Source organism: Canis lupus, chromosome 31, assembly GCF_011100685.1.
Source record: "Canis lupus familiaris isolate Mischka breed German Shepherd chromosome 31, alternate assembly UU_Cfam_GSD_1.0, whole genome shotgun sequence".
Classification (NCBI taxonomy): domain Eukaryota; kingdom Metazoa; phylum Chordata; class Mammalia; order Carnivora; family Canidae; genus Canis; species Canis lupus.
The window spans coordinates 29,150,646-29,176,332 of NC_049252.1; the positions used below are offsets into that span (position 1 = coordinate 29,150,646).

The following is a 25,687-nucleotide window of genomic DNA, read 5'->3' on the forward strand; positions in this document are numbered from 1 at the left end:
CTGAACCAATGACTAGTGTTCTTTTTGAGGGAAGTATGTGCACCAAGAAACACAAGGAAAGTAGTATAAAGACTGAGGCAGAGATTGGGTTGATGCAGCTACTAGCCAAACCCCAAAAGTGTTGGCAACCACCAGAAGCTAGAAGAGGCAAAGAAGGATATTTTTCTGGAGCCTTCTGAGGAGGATGGCCCTGGTGACCCTTTGATTTTGGACTTCTAGCCTCCAGGACTGTGAGAGATTAAATTCCTATTGTTTTAAGACACTGGTAATTTGTGGCAATTTGTTACAGCAGCCCTAAGAAACTAATACAAGAAGGGAATGTGTCCACCAGATTTAGTGACAAGGAAGTCATGGGAAACCATGGTGAGAGCAGGTTTGGTATAACAGTAGGGGGGCTCTAGGTCTTAGGGTGCAGTAGAGCCACAGTGGGGAGTGGAGACTGAGCATAGGCAGCTCTTCCAAAAAATCTGGTAGGGAGGGAAGGAAAAGAGAGGGCAGTGGGGCTACAAGGTGTTCGTGTGATTTTATTTTTAATACAAGAATGTGATCATATTAAAGAACTGATGGAAATGGTCATTAGAGAGGAAAACCTTTTGGGGTGTCTGGGTGGCTCAGTGGGTTAAGTGTCTGCCTTTGGCTCAGGTCATGATCCTGGGGCCCTGTGGATTGAGTAGCAAGTTGGGCTCTGGGCTCATTGGGGAGCCTGCTTCTCCCTCTCCTCCCTGCTCATGCTCTCTCTCTGTTGCTATCTCTGTCTCTCTTTTTCAAATAAATAATTAAAAAATCTTTTAAAAAAAGAGAAGAAAATCTTTTCTGAAAATACAGGAAAGGGAAGAATTTGTTGTGAATGGGTTGGGTATGAGATCCAGAGTGGAGGGCTAGTGAGCTCAGCGAAAACATGGGTGGGTCTGGAGGTTTGGATGCAGGAAGCCAAGCTAATCTTCTGGGTAGCCCTCTTGGAGCCAGAGTGTAGGGCCATCCTTAGGGTAGGCAGGGGAAGGCCAATGGGAGGTTTGAGAAGTGAAAACAGGCTGGCAACAGCCAATGGGCAGACCAAGAGGGCTGACAAGGGACACAGAGGATTGTTAAGCATCATAAAACCCCAGCAAGAAGTGGGGTGTAGCAGAGCTTGTGAATGCTTCTTCCACTCACCCCCTTTCCCTCCTGACTGAGCCCCTGTGTCAAGAACCCATCACTTAGGGAAGATGCTACTTCTCTCCTTCTGCATGAGGGTTAGGGTAATTACTGACAACTCCTAGAACAAACCAGCCCAAGACTCCAGTGGCCTATTCCTTTACATCTTGTTCGATGAGTCAGAGGCTCTCCTCAAGGGCAGATTCAGGGATCCAGGGTCCTTCTACCTTGTGATGTTGCTACATCTATTGCTTGTAGGAGGGGAAGCAAGACAGTGGGTGATTGCACATGGGGCTCGGCTCAGCCCTTTGGCCCACATCTCAGTGGCCGGAATCCAGTCATATGTCGCCAACTAACAATAAGGGAAACTGGGAAATGTAGCCTTTCTGTGTGTCCAGATAGAAGAATGGAACTAGATGGGGCATAGCAAGTCTCTGCTAGAGCACGTGATGCCTGGAATTACGGCAGCCAACATACAACCATGAGGGCTATTAATCTGACTTGTTGAAGATAAAAGAGGGAGAAGATGCAAGAAATTTGGGTCCTTGATGACGTCACGAAGAGGACAATTTAACAGCTTGTGGCTGCACTTTCTCTAGATATTTTTCTAAATGAGAGATGACAAACTTTTCCTATTGTCAAAGGTTTTTGAATTGGTAATATGAGTTTTTTGTTACTTACAACCAAAAAAAAAAATCCCCATTCAGAAACCTTAAATTTAATTACATAGACAAGTTATTGCCCTTAGATTATTATAATTCATTTCAGGCAAACAGGTTAGAACATAACAAGCTGGCCTGGGTTTTAGGAAACTCACCTTAATCTTCTTTTTGCAGCCCCATTGGGAAATGGGAATCAAAATACTTTTTGTCTCAGAATTAGAGTAGGACTGAATATTTTTGCATGAAATTCACATTCTCTAAGAAACAATCAAGAATGTAACTATGCCAATTGGCATTTAAAGTCTATCATTGACGTAAGGATGTGAGCTGCCTCACAACCTCTCTAAGAGACTTTATTCCCTCATTTATCAAATATTTATGTGTGACCTACTATGTGTGATTGATTCTATCTGCTAGCATTGTGTACTGTCCACCAGTGATGTTTCTCTTATTTATTTTTATGCTCTTGTTACCTAGCAAACGGGATTTGAAAATTAGATGGCACATAAATAAATATTTGTTGAATAAAATTTGATCGGATTTTCCTGGTAGAGGTAAAAACACGTGGGTTTCCACTTCAGACAGTGCTGGAATGGAAGCTTGACTTTGGCCTAATTGGGTGACCTTGGGAAAGTTACTTAATCCATCTGAGCCTCAGATTCCTGTTTACTGGGGTTAAAAATCCATGAGAGAGAATACGTAAAATCTAGTTTATTGCCTGGCACAAAATAGGCACGTTGTAAATAGTCATTCTCCCCTTCTTCCTCTTGCACCTAGCATGATCAAGCCACTCTCTATTTCCAGTCGAATATTCTAGAAACAAGTTTTATGATAAACATAATTAAGAAAGTGAATCTGCTGCCGGAAAATTATGTAAAGCATTTGTAAATTATTTTTGCATAGCCTATTTTGTATGATCATGGCAGGGTTTCCTGCTATTAGTACAGTAATTGAGAGCCAATGATCTTTTATTTTTAACGGCCATGTGCTCAGAGCATCTCCCAAGCACACAAATGCAAAGAAAAGTAACTTCTTTCCATTTTTCAGCCATATTTCTCTTTTATAGCTGAGTTAAAAGGTAGCTCAAACTCTATTCTCATGCTAACATGGGCTTTGACCAACTGTCCTTTTTTTGTTTGTTGCTTCTCTCACAATTGACCCAGGCAGCAATTTTATGACAGGTTTAGACAGGAGAAATTTGTCAGTGCTTGCTGTGTAGGCAAGGCAAAGTGTAGCTTGTGCTTATTCTGTTTGAACCGAAGAGCACTACATTAGTCAGAAGCTCCGAGTTGGAGTCTCCGCTCTGAGACTTAGCTGCAGTGTGGCATTGGCCTTTCCTTTGCCCTGGCCTCACTCCGTTTCCTCTTCCGTAAAACTAGGATTTTAAACCAGATAATTCTGGAGGTCCCTCGAGCTCTAAATTCTGGGCTAGTGGTTACTTTCCTATTCCTTTCTCCTCTTCTTGATTTCTTATTTCAATATTCACTTCTTAAATAATTTAAAAGAAGAACAAAGGCAACCAGTGCTCTATGATGTTTCTAAAGGGAGAAAAACGAAATAGCCTAAATGTCTAATAAGAAAGAAAAGGCTAAGTGAATTATCTGGTGAAAAATCAACCATTCAGTGAAATATTATCATCCAATGATCAAAAGGGATGCTCATGAAGATCCTCTAACAAAATAGCAGCATGTTCTTGAAAGAAAAAGGCAGAAGGTAAATGATCCCTTTGCCATAACAACAATGTAAAAGATGTACAGAAATATGCACAAATCCTAGCAGGGAGTGCAAAAAGTGAAAACGGTTGATATGTAAAAAATATGGTTATTTTCTCACTTCCTGTGAGAGGAGGGAAGTGTTCAATATATTTGGGGTTTTCCATTGGGTGTCTTGTCTTATAAGTTTTTTTAAACTAGACTAATGGCTTTGGGCACTGTAGATGCCTAGAAGAGGCTACAGGATAGCTCACCTCCCTCTTCTGTGGCCCAGCTCTTTTCATGCCAGGAAGCTCGTTCTAGTTGATAATGAGGGATGAAAATGTGTTCCCTACATAGACTGGGCTTTGCTTTTCTGTCCCTTGTCCTCCTCCTTCTTTTTTTAATCCTCCTCGTTGCTATCTACTTTCCCTCAACACTCTTTTCTATTGAGGAACAATTTAGATACAGTTAAATGCGCAGATCTAAAGTATATAGTTCCAGGCATTTTGATAAGTGTGTACACTCAAGTAATCAACTAACTCTCCAGTCAAGGTATAGAACATTTTCATGTTCTCTGTGTCTCAAAGTTCTCTGTGTCTATTTCTAGTAAATTCCCTTGCTTCCCAGCAACCACTTTTATGATTTCTATCAACATGGCTAGCCTGTTCTAGAACTTCATAAAATAGAATCATAAAGATGTTCTCTTTCTTTTCTATTCTTTTTCTTTCTTTCTTTCTTTTTTTTTTTTTTTTTGTCTTGTTTCTTTCATTCAACAAACAGCTTTCAAGATCCATCCATGTTGTATCAGCAGCTCATCCTTTTTTGTTTCTAGGTGGTATAGTCCTGTGATAGACTGAGTAATGGCCTCAAACATATCCCCAAAACCCATGAATCTTATTTTATGTTACAGAAGAGACTTTGCAGGTGTGATTAAGCTAAGGAATCTTGAGATGGGAAGATTAGCTTGGATGATTCAAGTAGGTCCTACACCTAATCACAGGAAGAGGAAAAAGAGGGAGAATTACCTCCTGAGAGGGGAAGGCAATATGACTACAGAAGCACAGATCAAGGTGGTGCACTTTGAAGGGGCCACGAGCCAAGGAATATAGGAGGCCATTAGAGGCTGGGAAAGGCAAGGACACAGATTCTCTCCTGGAGGAGCCAGTGCTGCCCACAGCTTGACTTTAGCCCAGAAAGATTCAATACAGATTTCTGCTCTCCAGAACTGTACAATGATAATTCGTGCTGTTTTAAGCCACCACGTTTGTGGTAATTTGTTATAGTGACACAAGGAAACTTATATAATTCCAGTGTGTGGATATACCACAATTTGTTTATTCATTCATCTCTTGATGAATTTGGGGTGTTGTTGCTTGGGACTATTTTAAATAAAGCTGCTAGGAACATTCTTATGTAAGTCTTTGTGTGGATGTATGTCTTATTTATCTTGGTTAAATATACCTAGGAATGGAATTGCTGGGGCATAGAGTAGCTGCCTGTTTAACTTTATAAGAAACTTCCAGTTTTCTCAAGTGATTGTACCATTTTACACCAATGAAGAATGAGACCTGATACCCTTAAAACGAAGAAGAAAGCTAAAGTCATTCACCCCAAAATCTTTCACCCCAGCTTATTGGTGGGTGCGATTTCTGAGTCCTTTCAGGATGGTTCCAGACCTCAGTTGTATTTCCAGAGCCCTCAACATGAGCTCTAATGTAGATTTGTGCCTGTATTTTTTCTTTATTTTCTTTTCTTGAAAAGGAAATAGTTCACCTGCCTAATTGCCCCCATCCTAACTTTTCTCTTCCCTCTGTTCCTGTGCTCCCCATTAGCACGCACTGTACTTTCTCTGTGGGTGGGAGTCACAACCCCAGAGGCCTGGACAACCTGGGGAGCAGGAGCCAGCAAGTCTAGACCTCAGGGTCCTGAGAGGGACACAGGAAACAAGAACGCAGTATGCTGAATGCCTTTCCCATTGGGGCAGTCAACCATATTATTCTTCAGTTAATGGAATTTTCTTACTCCTGTAAGTAGAAAAACACCGGTAGCCCAGATACCGCCCACTACAGTAGTTGATAAAACACTCAAAGGAAGGGGATCAGGGAAGGAGAGGGAAAAACTGCTGGATCTGTTTCTGGGTTTTATCTGGGGATAGGGGGCTGTTTTGTTATTTTTTTTCTTTGTTTTCTTCACCTAAGGAAAATGTGCCAGGGCCACTGCCAACCCTGATCCTTCTAGATTCCAGAAGCCTTCTGAGGTTAAGCTTGAGAACAAAGAGGTGGTTGTTTCCAGATGTGATCTTGGTGAGCCAACTTTTGACACTTGAAAGAGGATCTGGAATTTGGGGGTCAGCTGGTTTATCCTCCCACAATCTTCACATTTGTTCAGATTATGGATCTTTAAAAAATGGTTCATCAGCTTGCTAAAATACTTCTCTCATTTCTTTCCATTTATGATACCATGTAGTGATATTTGTATAGCACATAAACTTCCACATACACACCTTCCATGTGAGCCCATGTTGTGTTCTAGCACACCTTCAGAACCAATGAGTTTATATCTGTATACATCTTGGTCTGCTAGCTGTACTGAGATTGTTGGGAATTCAAGACCCTGGCTATTATTTATGACCTTTTAGGGGCCAAGAAGAGTCTTGTATAACATCAGTGGGGTGGACCCATCCTAAATGTTAGTCCTGGAGCTTGGAGATGGTCCTTTAGCAGTGACTGGTTATGATGCCAGGTTCAGCTAGATGTTGGCCTGGGAATCCTCTTTTATATGGTGGTATAAGTCCTCTCCCTGCCCTGCAGTTGTAATAGCTTTGGAATGTGAGCCCAGCATGTGATATGGGCATGAGTTTGCACAGAAGTAAATCCTCCATGGGAGGTGTGGTAGGTACATAGCCTTGCAAAGGAAGGTATTTGGACAGGCTACCAGGCTTAATGCCAAGGAAGAGGTGGAACCACTCAGTAAACTCACCTTGGCATGGAAAGTGCTACACAGGGTTTTGATGAGACTTTCTACCCAGAGCATCTTCTGTATTGGATTCATAACAACATCAGCCATTTGTTGTGCCAGGCATATTAATACGTGCTCGACCTATACCTACCTCTTGTCTTTACCTTTTCACCCTACCTGGATGTTAGGTAGGGAAACAGTTGAGTGACTCCTTCTAGCTGCCTACATTCTCCTGTCTCCTTCCAAGTTGGCATCCTAAGAACCCGCATCCTGTGGTTCTGAAATGTGCAAGCACTTGTGGGGTGTAAGCACATGCCTGTCCTCTTCAGGTTGAATGGAGTCATTTACTCTTGCTGAGTCTTCTTGTCCTCACCTGTAAACCAGAGAATGTCACTCTCACCTCCTCCCAGGGTGGTGGTGAGGGGCAGAGGAGATCTTGGGAATGACAATGTTTGGTTGACTGTTGAGGCCATATACCCCTGGGTGATTATTGTTCTTGGTTGGGAGGGAAGACTCTTTTAGGCAGATTTTCCTTGACTTACAATGAAGTTTCATCCTGATAAACACATTGTAAGTTGAAAATATCCAAAGTCAAAAATGCATTTAATACACCTGATCTACCAAACATCCTAGCTTAGCCCAGCCAGCTTACACTCAGAACACTTACATTAGCTCACAGTTGGCAAAGCCATCAATACAAAGCCAATTTTATAATAAAGTGTTAGCTATTTCATGCAATTTTTGACTATTTGTACTCAAAGTGAAAAATTAGTTGTTAGTGTGTCAGTTGTTAACCCTTGTGATTGTGATCATGTGGCTTAACTGGGAGTGGCAGCTGCTATGGGCTAGCATCATGAGAGAGAATGGGCCCACATATTCTTAGTCTGGAAAAAGAGCAAAATTCAAAATTCAAAGTATAGTTTCTACAGAATGCATTTTGCTTTTGCACCATCATAAAGTCAAAAAACTCCTTAAGTTGAATCATCCTAACTCTGAGACTATCTGGACTTGTCTTTGGCAGAAAATGGCACCCAGTAAGGAAATTAGAACCCAGAGAGGCAGGTGGTACCCAGGGAGGAGATTAGTACTCAGGGAGGGGAGTTGGTTACCTAGTCAGAAGGCAGATACCAGATGAAAAATTTGTTATTCAGAGAGGAGCATGATGCCCATGGGGAGGTTGTATCTGGTAGGGAGATTTAGGCCTTGAAGATGTTCATGGCCTGATTTAGTCTGTAAAGGGGTCCTAATGGCCAAGGTCATATAAGATGCAAAGAGGCAGTTTGTGCAATTTTTTATTCCTATTTGTATTGAAATAAAGAGCAACAGCACGTCCTAAACCTTTAGTGCTCTGCCCACGGTTAGGTGTTTTAGAACATCCATTTGTCTACAATAGTTTTAGATTTCTGCCCAAGGAACACTAGTTAAAATTAAAGTCAACATTACCGTGATCAAACTGATCTCATATTTCTCCTGCCTGGAAATACCTACAATTCCTTAAAACAATGTTTCAATTTACCACAAGTCCGGTGGCATTTTAAAGTGTAATAAAAAACCCACCCTCCTCTTCCTGCCTCCCACTCCTGGTGTTTTGGAGACAACAGCGAACACACGGACTTTCAATCAAGGGGGTGCTGTTTGTCCCTTATTTTGTGCACCTCTATCTTTGCTGAAGCAGAGTGCTGTGATAAACCTACAGATGCTGGTGAGTCAGATTGGATCATGGGAAAGAAGTGGGCGAGTCATAGTTGAATGATTTTGCTGTGTGCTTTCATATCCACCTGACGTGTTCCAGAGATTGAGTGAGAAGAATCATTAGGTCAGTTTGGATTTGGAGCCATTGATTCAGCCAGTAAGCTCCATGACCTGCCCTCCCTCCATGTGTCTGCATTTGCACCTGCAGCCAGGGTCACTATTTGGGAGGTACATCTCAGTCTGTTAAAATAGTGAACTGCTTTCATGCCGGTTGTCAAATAACCACTAGCTGGACACTTCAGAACCTCCCCCAAGGACCTGTGTCCATTCTTATTGGTAGATGCCTGTTATTACCTTGACTGTTCAATACCTGTCACTTCAGCTTATGGGGCAATTAAAATAAATCCCTGCCCACATAGGTGGTGACAGATGCCATGCCTCCCCTTGCCTGGAAAACTCTCCATGGTTCTTTCAGGATGAAAAGAGGCCCTAACCAATATCTTTGTTTAGGTGATTGAGAAAACCAAATTTGGAGAAGACACTCTATCCTCGTGATGCAAAGACGTGAATTTATGTCTGCTGCTTTTTTCTTGTTTTTCTTTTTTTTTGGTACGAAAAAAGTCACTGGGATAATTCAGCCAGATGAAATAAGCAGACATGTGGCCTAAAAAAAGATGAAGTTTATACAATGAGGCAGGTGCCATCTGGCACAGTAGGAATTCAATGGAGGTGGGATCATTTTCTCTAATGTCAGAACTACCTGGAGTTGTTGTCTATTTGTAGAATCTTGGGAAATGTGGGAGGCAAAATTGAGAAAGCAATTCTAATTCAGAGATTTGAATCCTATATCACAGATGATCACAACTTCTCTAGTGGATGGAACAATATGTTCCCCAGATCCTGCTTCAGAGTCAAGGCACTTATTTCCCCAGCTGTCAGGAAGTTGACTGATCACAGCTAAGTCCTTCCATAGGGTTTCCCCTTGTTCAAAGTCATGCTTTCTCCCAGGGGGCAGCTCCCATCCAGGGGCCCATCAGTGCTGGGCACAGAGGCTCAGCCTTCCCTCTGAAAAGCCTCTCCAGCTCCAGAGTTGCATGTGGGATTAGCTGGGACCCTTTTTCCAAACACATCTCAATTTAACTGTCCTTTCCTCCTGCTTTCACTCCTGCACAGGTGTTGTACCCGAGGGCGTTTCCCATTAAAACTCTAGCCTTCAAACCTCCCTCCCAGATGAGTGCTCCCAGGGACAGTGATCCATCTTCCCAATATCTGCAGAGTATTCTGTTAGAATCTAACAAACAACTAGGTTTAGTCTCATTCCATTTAATCATGTTTTTTATTTATTTATTTATTTATTTATTTATTTATTTATTTATTTATAAGAGAGAGAGAGCAAGCTCACACAAGTGGTATGGAGGAGCAAAGGGAGAGGGAGAAGTAAATTCTCCCCTGAACAGAGCCCTGGGATCATGACCTGAGCCAAAGGCAGAAGACTGAACTACCTAGGCTCCCAACAATAACAATCGGGAGCCATGTGTTATATTTTCTGTTTATTATTCTTTCTTACTGTTTCCTTCTAATTTTTTATATACTTTGTTTTATTTTACTAGATTAATATGTTTAAATTTTTTTTTTCTTTCTAGACAAACACTGTCCAGTTGAAATATAATGAGAACCACAGATGTAATTTAAAATTTTCTAGCTGTCGCAGAGGCCATGACATCTGGGATCGTCTTAGGATTCTGACTACCATACACATTAAAAAGGGTAAAAAAGTGAAATTAATTTTAGTAATATATATTATTTCATCTAAACTAGTCAAAATATTATCATATCAATATATGTTCAAAGTAAAAATTATGAAGAAAATATTAAAAGTTTTGTTGTATTGCCTTTGAATATGTATTTTACATGTATAGTACATCTCAATTTGTATTAGCCACATTTCAAGGGTTCAATAATCACATGTAACAGACACACTTCTGGAGGTTTGAAAATCTCCATCAAAGTCAAATTCTAGGACATTAGCAAAAATGGCGAAGGACCTCTAAAAATTCTCTCTTCCATAAAAGCATTAAGAACATTGGCAAATAATCTCAGAATCGACTTTTTCAGAACTCTGGAAATTAACCAAAGCCTTGCAGCAATCTGGGGAGCATTTATTCAAGAAAAACAGCTGAATCTTGGTAAGAACAATGAGCTTTGTGTCACTTTAACTTGCCATGTTCCCATATCTCCTCCCTGTCGCTGCAGCAGCCTGGAAATCCAAGAGCCTGTAGGCAGTCACAGTGAAAACTAGCAGCCTGGGAGCTACTGGGGAGTGGGGGTTGCAGAATGGGGTTGGAGCCCCTTCAAAGCCCCATTCTCAGAGAATTGTCATTATTTGACCTGTCTGATGGTTCCTTGGAAGACCCCATTTGCAAGGCTGTCTTTATTTGATCTGACTCAGAACTCATCTAGAACAAACAGCCTTTTCCCCAGGGGTGTGTGTTGAAAAGAATCAGAGGCAATTATTGAACATCACGGCTGCTTCAGGTGGCAGATAACAGTTGGGACAAACAATAGGCTAACCCAAAGACTTAAAGGAAAAGCTGAAGAATGGATGTCCATATGGGGGCTTTGAAATCTCCAACACATCCCTGGTAATGCAGAAGGCCATGCAAATATGTAGGAGTATGTGCCTGTGCAGGGTGGTATGTGTGTTTAGGAAAGACCTGAGAAGTCCTTAGTTCTCCCCACTGGCTAAGATGGAGCTGTAAGGTGTTTGGCTAAATGTTGGATGTCTCCTAAAACACACAGAACTTCTTGGCAGCTACTGGGAGCCTTATTGGTTCCAATCATCTAAAGAATCGTCTCTGTGGAATCATTAACTGACCACTAGGTTAATCGATCAGAACTTCAGTGGCCTCATACAGTAAAGAATATACACTTTACAGAATTAGTGCAGAAAATCCAATAAACAAACAAATGCAAAACAAACTACAAACCTGGGATGAGCTCTGATTTCCAGAGTTGCTACATTATATTATTCTAAATGTCCAATCTTCAATAAAAAGTTATGAGACATTCAAAGAAACAAGAAAGTAGGTCACATACACAAGAAAAAAAGTCACGAGAAATAGTCTGAGGAGACACAAAAAATGAACTTATTATACAAAGTAAATTAGCTATGTTAAATATATTTAAAAGATGTAATTAAAAGGAGGCATGATTAAAGAACTAAGTGGAAAAAAAAGTCTTGTATATATAAAATCTTAAGGAATTCACAAAAAATAAAAGATCAATATATAAAAATCACTTATATTTCTATACATTAGCAATGAACAATCCAAAAATGAAATTAAGAAAATAATTCTGGGGCACCTGGGTGGCTGAGTTAGTTAATTGTCTTACTTTGGCTCAGGTCACCGTCTTAGGGTCCTGGGATCACCTGTGTTGGCTCCCTGCTCAGGGGGTCTACTTGTCTTTCTCCCTCTGCAACCCTCCACCCCACATGTGCATGTGTGTACTCTCTCCCCACCTCAAATAAATCAAATATTTAAAAAGAAAATAATTCCATATTACACTAGCATTCATAAAATACTTAGGAATAAATTTGACAACAACAACAACAACAAAAAAGCAAAGGCTTGCACACTGAAAACTCTAAAAGATTGATGGAAGAAACTAAAGAAGACCTACTCAAATGAGAAGACATCTATGTTGCGGATCAAAGAAAAGCAATACTGCTTAAATTGATTTTCAGGTTCAATACAATCCCTATCAAAATTCCAGCTGCTGCTCTTTGCAGAAGTTGACAAGTTGATCCTAAAACTCATATAGAAATGCAAGGGATCAGTAATAGCCAAAAAAATTTAGAAAAAAAAAAAAGGTAAAAAGTTTGAGGATTAACATTTCCTAATTTGAAAACCTAAGCTGTGTAATCAAGATTGTGTAGTGCTGGCATAAGGATAGACATAGGCAATGGAACAGGATTGAGAATCTCAGGATAAACTCATGCATTTATGAACATACACTTATTTTCAACAAGACTGTGTAGACAATTTAATGGGGAATAGTAATCTTTTCAACAAATGAAGCTGGAAGAACTGGGATATCCACATTTGTAAAAGATGAAAGTGGACCCCCTACCTCATACCACATTTAAAATTTAATTCAAAATGGATCAAAGACCTAAATGTAAGAACTAAAACTATAAAACTCTTGGGAGAAAACACAGGTGTGAAAGAATATCATACTGCATATTGCTAGCCCATGAAAAGATCAAAATTAGAAATCTGAAGTATAGTTTCTATTGGATGCATATTGCTTTCATATCATCTTTACAAAATCAAACCATTGTAAGTTGGGGACCATCATCTGTACACTATCAAAAAAGTGAAAAGAGCAACAGATTGGGAAAAAATATTTGTAGGTGATTTATTTGATAAAGTATCCGGAATAGATAAAGAACCATTGCACTTCAACAATAAAAAGACAGATAACCCAATTTAAAAATGTCGAAGAATTGAATAGATATTTTTCCAGTGAAGATATGCCAATAGCTAACAGGCACATGAAAATATGCTCAATATCATAAGTTATTAGGGAAATTCAAATCAAAACCACAACAAAATACTACTTTACACCCACTAGAATGATTATAACCCAAGACAGACAATAAGAAGTGTTGACAGGGATGTGGAAAAACTGACTCCTCATACATTACCGATTAGAATATAAAGTTGTACAGTTGCTCTAGAAGAGTGTTTTGACAGTTCCTCAAAAAGTTAAACACAGAGTTCCTGTATGACCCAGAAATTTCCCTCCCAGGTACATACCCAAGAAATGATAACATATGTTCACGTAAAACCTTGTACATGAATGTTCATAGTAGCATTATTCATAGTATCCAGAAACTGAAAACATCCTCAGTATCTATCAGTTGACGAACTTATAAACAAAATGTGGTATATACATATAATGGAATATTACTCTGCTATTGGGGCACCTAGGTGGCTCAGGGGTTGAGCATCTGCCTTTGGCTCAGGTCGTGATCCTGGGGTCCTGGAACCAAGCCCCCCAGCAGGCTCCCCAGGGGGAGCCTGTTATCCCTCTACCTATGTCTCTGCCTCTCTCTCTTTGTGTCTCTCATAAATAAATAAATAAATAAATAAATAAATAAATAAATAAATAAATAAATAAATAAATAAATCTATCTTAAAAAAAGAAAAGAAACCAATACCAAAAAAAAATTTTGATAGTGTAGTTATACCACTTAATTTCAAAGTTAAAGAAGACTTAAAATGAAAAAGGATGTTAAAAAAAATCCCTAAAAAGTCTCAGAGGTAGTCTGAAGTAGTAGTCAAGAACTTGGGAAACATGAGACAATGCATATAAAGCAAACATGGTACCTGGCACTTAGTTCTCAACAAGTAATAATTATATTATTTCCATTATCATCATCAACAACAAAATCCAGGATGTATAGAGTTGAGAAGGGAGAGTAAGAGTAATGTAAATTTATCAGGTTGTGGAGATAATAGAAAGGAAAGGGAGTTATAAGTGCCATTTCATTCTTGATGTTGATAGACAAATGTAGGCTAAAATAGGTTTGTTAAAAATTTAAGGATGTCTAATGGAATGTATTTTTTTCTTCCATCTCTTTTTTAAGAACTTACTTTTATATTTTAAAAATTGAGATATAACTTACAAACTATAAAATTCAACTTCTTTTTAAAGTGTACAATGTATGGTTTTTTTTAGTATGTTCATAAAGTCATACAACCATCACCACAAAAGAACCTCCATATCCATTAACAATTGTGCCCCATTTCTCCTCCCCCTACCCCGAGCCCCAGCAACCACAATGTACATAGAAATGTACCTTCTATCTTTACAGATCTGCATATTCTGGACATTTCATACTAATGGAATCAAACAATCCGTGACCTTTAATGTCTGATCTCTTTTGTTTAGCTTGATGATTTTAAGGTTCATCCACGTTGTAGCTTAAATCAGTACTTCACTCTTTTTTTTTTTTAAGATTTTATTTGGGCTCGATGGGCTTGATCCTATGACCCTGAGATCAGGACCAGAGCCAAAACCAAGAGTTGGACACTTACCCAACTCTCTACCCAGGTGCCCCATACCACAATAGATTAACTGTCTTGATTCTTTCCCTTTTGCCTTCCTACAATCTTATCTTTAAGCCAAAGGGTGATTTTCCCTATTGTTTCTCATCATACTAGAATATAATTCAAGGTCCTTCCAATGGTCGATAGACCTTAGGTGATCTGATTTCTTGGTACCTCTGCCCTTCTACCTCTCACTGTTCTCCTCCCATTCACTTGACTCCAGCCACACTTGCCTCCTACTGTTTCTTGAGTTTTCCAAGACTTTTAGCCTTTTTGGTGCTTGGAACACTTGCTCCACAGCTTCATGGCAGCCTTCCTTACTTCATTTGGTCTTTACTCTGATGTCTCTTCAGAGATTCTCTCTCTGACCACCACCACCATCAATAATAGCAGTTTCTTCCATTCACTCTTTACTGTACATTGTTTTTCTTCATAGTACATACATGTTTGGACTTTGTACTCACAAGAATGCAGATATGATAAAGATAAGTACTTCGTTTTATTTACTCCTGTGTCTTTAGCACCTAGAATAATTGAATAGATGGTTTTATTGTTTACCATCAAAATTAAAAAGATGGGTAAGAACAGTGGCTGTGTAGTCAGTCTCATGGGTTGAAAGATCAGCTTTGCCACCCTTCTGACTGTACAACCTTGGGTAAATTATTCTTATATTTTGATTTCTTTAACTGTAAAATGGGGATAATATTTCATACCTGTGGTGATATTGGGAAAATTAAATGAGATGTTCTATGTAAAATTGTTTAGAATAGTACTGGAATCAGTGTACGCCTTTTAATAAAATTTGGCTCTTATTGTTATTACACAGCATGCTTTTTTTTTTCCCTTGGATGTCTTCATTTGGATTCTTCTTTATTATTTGGTATAGTATCAAGTAATTTTCTCAGAAATGGTAAGGGAATGTAATGGCTCTATTTTCCTGCATTCCAAAAATCTCTTCCTTTGATTATCGTGCTTGACCCATATTAAGTACTTGACAAATATTATCTATTAAATTTAGCATATACAAAATCTTCCCTTTCTTGTCATCTTTATTCTGATCACTTTTCACTGGATTAGACAACTTCTTCAAAATGAATATGGGGTGGTGTATAACTTGAACCGTTGTATGTCCAAGCCCGTTCTTTTTATGATCATACATGAATCCTAGTTTGGCTGGAAACAGAATTCTAGAATTCCATCAGTGTTGTTTCACTCTTTCCACATTTGAAAACTGCAGATGAGAATTTAATTTTAGTTGTCAATAAGTAGTCTTTTGTTTTTGTTTGGAAGTGTGCAGAACTTTCATCTTCATCTTTGTGATAACACAGATGGAACTGGAGGACACTCTGCTAAGTGAAATAAACCAGACACAGAAGTACAAATACTGGATGATCTCACTTATATGTGGAATTTTTAAAAAGTCATATTCACAGAGAATAGAATAGTGGTTGACAGGAGCTAAGAAGTGGGAAAAATGGGAGATGTTGGCTAAAGAGATCTAATATATAGTAGTTATAGTAGTTATATCTTATAACTGAAATTTTGTACCCTTTGGCACTTTGATCTTGGACTTCCCAAGAATTGTGAGAAATAATTCCTGTTTTTTTTTTTTTTAAGATTTTATTCATTTATTTGAGAGAGAGACAGAGAGAATGCACAAGTTAGGGGTGGGGGCAAGGGGCAGAGGGAAAGGGAGAAGCAGTTTCCCTGATGAGCAAGGAGCCTAGTGTGGGGCTTGATCTCAGGACTCTGGGATCATGACCCGAGCCAAAGGCAGATGCTTAACCAACTGAGCCACTCAGGCACACCACTCCTGTTGTTTGTAAGCTACCCAGTGTATGGTATTTTTGTTACAGCAGTCTGAACAGACTAAGACAAGCATGAAACTAGAACTTCTTTTAGTTTTCTCCTGTTCTCTCTAATATTCCCAATGTCTTCCTGTTTCTCCTTCTCTGATAGCTCTCCAAACAGGTTTACTTGTCCCATTGCACTAGGGTTATGTCCTGTGGAATTGGACACATTAAATTTCCATTTAATCCACATTGTATCATATCTGGATAATATTAATCAGAGATTGTAATAAAAGGTTGAGGCTTTTCTTAGTTCCAGCTAGAAGTAGGTTTCTTCCCTATTTTAGTTTTATTTTTGGTTATTTGCTTCTCTACATTTTTTAAATGAATTATAACTTAGTCATTTAACTTTTACCTTATGCAAGTTCATTAAGTTCAGACTTTAATTTTTATAACAATAGAGACGACTGGGGAGGCTGCTACAGAAGAGTGATGCTCCTCTTTTATTATACAAGAGTTGGCATACAAACAGTTTCAGTTGTGCTTTTATTTTTCCTATCATTAGTATGTTATTTTGCTGTTTTCTCAATAAAAGTTTTTATTAAATTCTTTTTGCAACATTTGTGTAATATTGAGTTTATAGGACCATAGGATTAATCTCTCAATAAATATTTTGTTTAAGCTTAGCCCTTTTGTATAATTATCACCATCTGAGTGCTATGGGAAATTTTAAAATGTCTTTATTCTGAACTTCAGAACAGACAGTTTGATTAGAGGGCACAAAACAATAAAACAGAAAAGGTGTATGATTAGGAACGAATTTGAGATAAAAATTAGAGTTTGGAGGTAAAAAAAAAAAAATATATATATATATCCAGAGAAGGAAGAAATCAGTGCAGGATGAGATAGTCATCAAATTCTACATGAAGACTCTGAAATTTGCATGGAGCCTTAATCGATGAGCATCATTTGGAAAGGCAGAGAAGTGAAGTCTGGCTTTCCAGATGAGAGGAACAACAAAAGAAATGGTGTTTGTGTGACAGGAAACATCCAGGCTTGATTATATTTAAAGTAGACCACAGAGTCAGAAATTAAATGAGGGACATGGCTGTAGATCCCCTAGGCATCGAAAAGGAAAGAGGGGATTTTTTTTTTTTTTAAAGGAGATTTTGAGACAACTTTGTGTCAAAAACAAAATGGGAACTTTCTAGAAAATTTCCACGTCAGTTTGGACTCAAGAAAAACATATTACCTGAATAACTTTTAGAGAAATTGAATTATTATTTAAAACCTCTTCTCAAAGAAAACACTAGTCTGAAGTTTTCAATGATGAATTCACACAAGTATTCAGAGAGCCACACTGATGTTACACAAATGGTCTTGGAAAATAGGAAAAGGAAAAATAATCCAAAACTTGTTGTATGAGGAAAGCATAACCTTGATACTAAAATCTAACAAGGACATTAGGAGGAAGGAAAATTCAAGTCAATAATATTTCAGAACCTACGAGCAAAAATCCCAAAACTGGACAACCAAATTCAGCATTATATAAAAGAGAATTTCTTGACCAAATTAAATTACTCCGAGAACAATATTTGGAAATAAATCAATGTAAGTTACCACGTGAACAAATAAAACTATGATTATCCCAGAGATGCAGAAAAATCTTTTGATAAATTTTGTCATCCATTTAAAGAGTACACATACCATGATGAGCATGGAGTAATGTACAGAAATGCTGAATCACTATATTGTACACCAGAAACTAATATAATGCTATATGGTAACTATACTGGAATTATAATAAAAAACTTAATAAAATGTTGCCATCTATACAAAAATATTCTTAGAAAATTGTAAATGGAAGAGAACTTCTTTGATTAGATGAAATTTATCTAGAAAACAAAACTATAGCAAACACCATACTTATTGGTTAAATGTTGAAAGATTTCCCTTTGAAACTGTGAATAAGACAAAAATGTCCACATATATTCCTACTCAACATTGTACTGGAGCTCCTAGCCAATGAAGAAAAAGAAAAAGACATGGAAATAAAAGATATATAAATTGGAAAGAAAAATATAACTCTCATGATTCATAGATGATATCATAATATGTGTAAAAGATCCAAATGAACCTACAGATATAGAAATGGAAAGGACCAAGAATAGCAAAGCATTCTTTTTAAATTAAATTAAATTAAAAAAATTTAGTTCCAGTGTAGTCAACGTAAGGTGTTATATTAGTTTCAGGTATACAATATTGTGACTCCACAATTCTGCACATTACCTAGTGCTCATCAAGATAAGTGTACTTTCAATCCCCTTCACCTATTTCACCCATCCCCCAGCCACCTCCCATCTGGTAACCATCAGTTTGTTCTCCATAGTTAAGAGTCTGTTTTTGGTTTGTCTCTTTTCTTTCCTTTGCTCATTTGTTTATTAAATTCCATATGTGAGTGAAATCAAATGGTATTTGTTTTTCTCCGATTTTTTTCACTTATCATTATACTCTCTAGATCCATCCATGTTGCAAATGGGAAGATTTCATTTTTTTAAATTAATAATTTTCTACTGTATATACATATATATTCCATATCTTCTTTATCCATTCACCCATAGTTAGACACATGGGCAGTTTCCATACTTTGGCTATAGTAAATAATATGCAATAAACATAGGGGTGTATATATCTTTTCAAATTAGCATTTTCATATTCTTTGAGTAAATACCCAGTAGTGTGATTACTGGGCCATGGAGTAGTTCTATTTTTAATTTTTTGAGGAACCTCCACACCATCTTCCACAGAGGCTGCACCAGTTTGCATTACCACCAACAGTGCATGAGAGTTCCTTTTTCTTCATATCCCTCATCAACACTTGTTGTTTCTTGTGTTTTTGATCTTAGTCATTCTGACAGGTGTGAAGTGATACCTCATTATGGTTTTGATTTGCATTTTCCTAATGATGGGTGATGTGGAGCATCTTTTTATGTGTCTGTTGGCCACCTGTATGTCTTCTTTGGAGACATGTCTCTTCACATCTGCTACCTTTTTCTTTAATTGCGGTTTGTGTGTGTGTGTGTGTGTGTGTGTGTGTGTGTGTGTTGAGTGGTGTAAGTTCTTTATATATTTTGGATATCAATCCTTTTTCATCTGCAAATATCTTCTCCCATTCAGTAGGTTGTCTTTCAGTTGTGTTGGTCATTTCCTTTGCTATACAGAGCTTTTTATTTTGATATAGTCCAAATAGTTTATTTTTACCTTGCCTCAGGAGATGTATCTAGAAAAATATCATGGCTGATGTCAGAAACATTACTGCCTGTGTTCTTTTCTAGGATTTTTATGGTTTCAGGCCTCACATCTAGGTCCTTAATCTATATTGAGTTTGTGTATGGTGTAAGAAAGTGGTCCAGTTTCAGTTTTTGCAAGGAGCTGGTCAATTTTCACAACTGTCTTTTTCCCCATTGCATTTTCTTGCCTCCTTTGTCAGAGATTAATTGACCATGTAATCGTGGATTTATTTCTGGGCTTCCTATTCTGTTCCATCGATCTATGTGTCTGTTTTTGTGTCAGTATAATACTGTTTTGATTACAACAACGTTGTAATATAAATTGAAATCTGGAATTGTGATACCTCCAGCTTTGTTTTTTCTTTTTCAAGATTGCTTTAGCTATTCAGAGTCATTTGTGGTTCTGTACGAATTTTAGGATTATTTGCTCTAGTTCTGTGAAAAATGCTGTTGGTATTTTCATAGAGATTGCATTATTGCTTTGGGTAGTATGGACATTTTAACAATGTTTATTTTTCCAGCAAAACCCTCTTAAGAAGAACAGTAACACAGAAGGATTTGCTCTACTGGATACTAAGTTATTATAAAACCAAGTAAGTAATTACAAAAAAATGATAAATACACAAAGATACATGTAAATTATGACATGTTGAGATGCTGAGTAGCAGTTTGAAAAAATAAAGCAGATTTATACATAGTGACACTGGGGAGTTTTTGAAGACATACTATTACCTTTGAGAAAACTAAACAATTTGCAGGATGATGCACACAATGTGATACATTTATGTCAGAACAAAACAATACCATATACTTTTCTATATACAGCAGTATATGCATAGACATATAAAGAAATAATTTCAGAAGTATCCATATCAATCTAAAAACAGAGGTTACCTCTAGGGAAAGAACTGGGTGCCATCGAGAGAGCCTACAGGTATTATTTTATATAACTAAAACAAAAAGGAAGAAAGGAAGGAAGAAAAGCAGTGTGGGAGGGAGAGATGGAGAGAGGACCAAACTAAGAATTTTGAGCCAAGCCACCCAATATCTCAATAGAGATGGTCTAAAGCCACTTCACTGGGAATATTTTCTAAACATTTCTTTCCTACTTCCACTGTTCCACTAAGTCTCAAGAATTAGTTCCTCCTTTCCTTCCTCCATCAACAAATATGTATATTACTGTGTTCCTCAAGGTAGACTTGTTCTAAGTTTTCATGTTTCAGTCCAGCTATTGAGTCCATTTGATGATAGCATGAAAATCTCACCCAGTTAACATTCAAACACTTCACCATTAACAGGTAACAGGTAGATCATGTTTATCAGAACTGTGTGCATGTCTAATTACCTAATCTAAGAATTATATGAGTTCTTATTTATTCATTTCATCAGATCTTTACATTTATTAAAAATACAACAATGGCCAAGCAGCTTCTAGGAACTCTGGGAACCTGTAGGAGAAATATTGGTGAAATCCTAAGGAATCATTTAGACATAGGGGTAGAAACCCCAGGGAGACAGGCAAGGAACAATAGAGAGAAACACAATCACACTCAGAAATGAATGCTCAGTGTGACAGTGAAGGAAGAATTTGATGCAGGACATGTGTGTGATTCCTGTGAGCTGCAGGAAACATGGTGTGTTCCTACTCATTCCATTAGACACAAATGAGCTAGCTCTTCATGTCCAGGAGATGGGTATGTAAACTTGCCTTTAGAGTGTAAGTAAAACACACGGACACATGGCAGGATCTGCTTCCAGGAACATGAAATCAGAAGCCTTCCTTTTTCCATGCAACAGCGTCCTGGGTGATCCCCTTACTATCCCTTCTGGCCTTGTGACCCATTCTCCACCTGCTGCTTTCAGGGTATAATTTAGAACATCCCTCTCCCTGAATTAACACCCTGCAAGAAGGACAATTTTTATGATATGTCCGTGCTGCATCGTTATTTTCTCATGTGATCTTCCAAGCATCCTAACGCTGGGGCTGCTTTTATGATTCCCAGCTCCCACATGAGGAAGTTGAGATAAAGACAGTCCTTCCAAAACAGCCTTGCTAATGTGGAGGACCCCTCTGTTGCCTCCACAAATGTCCTTCCCCATTATTCTTGTGTTTTCTTCATGGCATTTATCACTTTCTGAGATTTCTAATTGCCTATGTGTTTATAATTTACCTCTCCCCACTAGAATACATGCCCCACGAGGAGAAGGATTTTGTCTAACATTTTCACTGCCATATCCCCAGTGCTAACATGATGCCTGGCACATAGTAGGTGCTTAACAAAAATTTGCTCAGTAGGCACTGGACAGATTAACTTAATGCTACTCTCTTAATGGTTTATTAAATGTTGCATCCAAAGTGACCAAAATAGTTATTTGCAGTTACTATGAATTATATAAATAAATGCACTAAATATGATACTAACTCAACAAGAATGATGTGTTATTTTTATATAGTTCATTTCCCAAATGCTGACTATGTGCTGTACATTGTTGGGCACGGGTGATAAAAATTAACTTAAGGAGTGTGTGTGTGTGTGTGTGTGTGTGTGTGTGTGAGAAAAAGAATACAGGCCAGTAAATTATGTCACCACACTGTGTAGTAAATACAATTACATGAGTAAACACAGGTGCTGAGGCATAGAGGAAGGGCAGGTCAATCTGGAAGAGTTGGAGGGGGAGGTGTTAGTGACAGCTTTCAAGAGGAACTAAGAGCACAACTGAGTTAGGAAGAACATAATTATCCAAAGAGATAGGGAAGCCTATACAAGTCTGGGAAGCAACTCATCAAAGCCCGGGAGGTGCTTTTGGGGAACTGCAAGGTCATGGGTAGCACTATATGGTATAAGGTAGGGATGCATTGAGAGATTAAGCTGGATATGTATAGAAAAGTCATTTACAGATGACCTTGAATTTCATTGAATATTCTATCACTATGTCTGTCTCTTTCTCAGGGTATACCTACTGCTAGCACAGTGCCTGTAGGATAGTAAGACCTCAGTAAATATGTGCTGAATGAGTAAATGAATGAATGGATCTGGAATGTTACCCTGTAGCATCCCTTGCTCCAGGAGCCAGTTAAAATAGGGAAGTGACCTGATGAGATTAACATTTGAGAAGGGGCACGCTGGGAGCCACAGAATAAAAGAGGAAGACTCAGGTCAGTGAGGAATGATTATCAGGGTGAATTTGAGGACCCTGGAGAGAGAGGGGTCAGATGGAAGGAATGGATTTGAGGACTACTTGGTGACTGATTGGATGGAAAGAAAGAAGTAAGGACAAGCCTAGGAGGGTAGCATTTCTGGCATAAGATCTAGGTGTTTGGTGCTACCACTCACAGGACAAGGGACTGGAACAGGTGCGACCCAAAAGGGAGATACTGGGTTAAGCTGGGCTGCTGGATCTGAGTTGCATTTGGAATTCCAGGCTGGAATGGAGACCTGGAGCCCAGCAGAGATATCTGGGCTGGAAGAAGATACAGATGCAAACAGAGTCTGGGTGGTGCATGGAACTCAAGAGCATGAGGAGATAGTACAGGGACGGAGCCCTCCAGGGGGTGGGGCTGCCAGGGTCCTGAAGGCATGCGAAAAGAAGAAGCAGAGAGGGGACCCAAGTCTTGCTAGCAGGTGGTGGAGGAACCAGATTTATGGTTTGAAAGAACCAATGTCAGATGTACCAGGAACTTGCCACTGAACACAATTGAAATGTGAAACAATGTCCAGTAAGATTGCAAGTTGGAAGGATAAAATCCAGAATGGCATGAGATGGGAGAAATGGGCTGAGGCAGGCAGCCTGGAACCAAGCAGGGAGTGGGTGTTGTAACTCCCTTTTTATATAATGCTCTAAGTGAGGTGTAGGGCAAGGTGGCCTCCAGGAACCACTGGGGCGGGGCAGTTTCTGTCTTTTAGTAATTTCAATGCCACCTGCCAGGTAATTAGAGCTTCTCCTTTGAATGTTCTGCCCCTGGGATCCTGGCCTTCACCTATCCTTCTACTGCAATTCACTGCTATATGGCACTCGAGCAATCAGCTGTCTGGGGTGGTGCAGCTCAGGGGAGGCCTGGGTATACAACATCCGCACACGGGCAATTACACATCTACTCATTGCTCACATTCTTTGGCACGGATTTTCACATACACCAGGCATTTCCAGGCATCCCCAGTTTGTCTTCCTAGATCCTCTGACCTCATACCCTAGCCCTGGGGAAGTTTTGTTACAGTTTCTTGGGTACTGAGAGCACAGGATCCTTGCTGTTTGGAACTCAGTTTCTCCTAGTTCCAATTCTAACCTGAGGCTTGCTCCACATTTCTGGTGTGCCCTTTGGAAAAACAATGATGATAGACCTAAGGGATCATAAATGATTCAGGACATCCTACTTTGGAATGCCAACCAAAGGAAGCATTCCTGAATGCAGAAAAATTCGATGCACAAAGATATTTGTCTTAGAATCAGTCATAAGAATAAAGAGTGAAAAAGTGTGAACTGGAACATCCAAAAGGGGATGATCAAGTAGACCACAGCATTTCCTTGGGTAGAATATAATTCGATGGTTTTTAATATTAGTTACAAAGATCGGTTAAGAAAATGGAAATGTAGGACGCCTACATAGCTCAGTGGTTGACCGTCTGCCTTTGGTTCAGGGTGTGATCCCAGGGTCCTGGATCAAGTCCTGTATCAGGTTCCCTGCAGGGAGCCTGCTTCTCCCTCTGCCTATGTCTCTGCCTCTCTGTGTGTGTCTCTCATGAATAGATAAAATCTTAAAAAAAAAAAAAAAAAACATGGAAATGCTACTGATTAGATACCAAGGAAAAAATAGAATACTAAATGATATATACAGTATGATTAAAACTATGTAAATAAAAACACACATAGGAAGTTTATAAACAAACCTCTAAAATGTCAACAGCGGCTATGTTTAGATTGTGGGATTTGGGGCATTTTTTTTCCTGTTTCCCAAATTTTCTGTGATGAGATTATATTGATTTTACAACGGAAAAAATGCATATAATAAAAAATAATTTTTAGAACCCTGAAACCTAATATGACAGTTATCTTTTCTCAGGTTTTCAAGGATGAAGCTGTCCTGGTCCTCCCTCCATCCTCTGTGGCCTGGTGTCTGTCTACTGATCTGGGGAAATTCACAGAAACAGGCTGGAGCTTTCTGCCAGAGCCTCCACTGGGAACCAGACCCTGTTCCTGGGGTGGGGCAGGCAGGCCTCTGTCCTGGGGTGTTGGCATTTACAATGCACAAAAACTATTAAATACAGTTTTAAAGCTTAGCACATAGGAAGAGCTACTAGAAAGTTCTGGAGGCCCATTCTCACAGCCTGCCCTTGACACTAGTCATGAAGGCCTTGATGTAGGCTCAAGTAGGTGGGGTGCTGAGCCTCCTGTGGGCCCCTCTGGCTGTGTGCCCTGCCCTGGCACATGAAGAGTGAACTTCCAGGCCACAGAGAAATAACACCATCAAACATACAGGGAAACTGTCAGATAGCTGGTCCAGGGGGACATATGAGCCACGGCAGGGTGACCTTCCTGACAGAGTTCAACAAGAGCAGAAGGAGGAAAGGGAAGGAGTACTGAGTGACATAGTAAAACAGGGCTTTGGCTGTAGGAACAGGACAGCCAGCATGGTTTACAGCTGACCCTCCACAGGTTGAATAATTAGGGAGAAAACCCCCAGTGGGGTTACAGTACTACTGTTTTGCACAGCTGTGAATTCACGAGTGGAGAAGGCCACCTTTTTCCACCCTATGGAAAGGCCAGCATCCTTATTCTAAGGTTCAAGCTGTTGTCAAATTCTCCCTAGAATGTCATGTTTCAGCCCCCTTCTCCCCCCCTCCCCACAAGGAGCTAATGATGCTGGAGGGATGCTAAGAGGTAAGACATGGGAGCAGAAATGGGAGACACCCATGTCCCAAATGGAACCCATGGACACAAGTCTGAGGTTCCTCAAGCTCTTCAGTTAAGGCCCCTCTTCCTACTCTCCCTTCCTAGGGACTCCTCAGCCAGAGGCTTCAGGTCCCACCCACATGGGGATTCACAGGTTAATATTCACAGCCTACCCTCTAGACAAAATCCTTACCTTGTCCTGCTAACAAATATTTGTTGAGCACCCTCCATGTGTCATGCCAGGATCCAATAGCAATTCTACCAAGCCACTCCTCTGGGGTGCTTGCATTCTGCTGATGTCTCAAAGGCACCTCAAACCCATCATGTGCTGAAGGCTGACACTTAGGGAGCCAGGCATGGTTTTACACACTTTATGGGTACAGGTGCACCTTGTAGACATTGTGGTTTCAGTTCTAGGCCATCACAATAAAGTGAATATTGCAATAAAGCAAGTCAATGAAT

The 25,687-nt window shown here is 39.3% G+C and overlaps 1 long non-coding RNA gene across 2 annotated transcripts in view; it reads left to right on the forward strand.

Moving 5' to 3' along the window:
• LOC102152930 overlaps positions 1 to 25,677 on the forward strand; it is a 30,241-nt gene extending 4,564 nt beyond the window's left edge. For both annotated transcript variants that reach the window (XR_005382310.1, XR_005382309.1), the window contains exons 4-6: positions 9,784 to 9,907; positions 19,858 to 19,929; positions 24,396 to 25,677. This is a non-coding gene — a long non-coding RNA (uncharacterized LOC102152930). The remainder of the gene's footprint in view (positions 1 to 9,783; positions 9,908 to 19,857; positions 19,930 to 24,395) is intronic.
• The last annotated feature ends 10 nt before the right edge of the window (positions 25,678 to 25,687 follow it).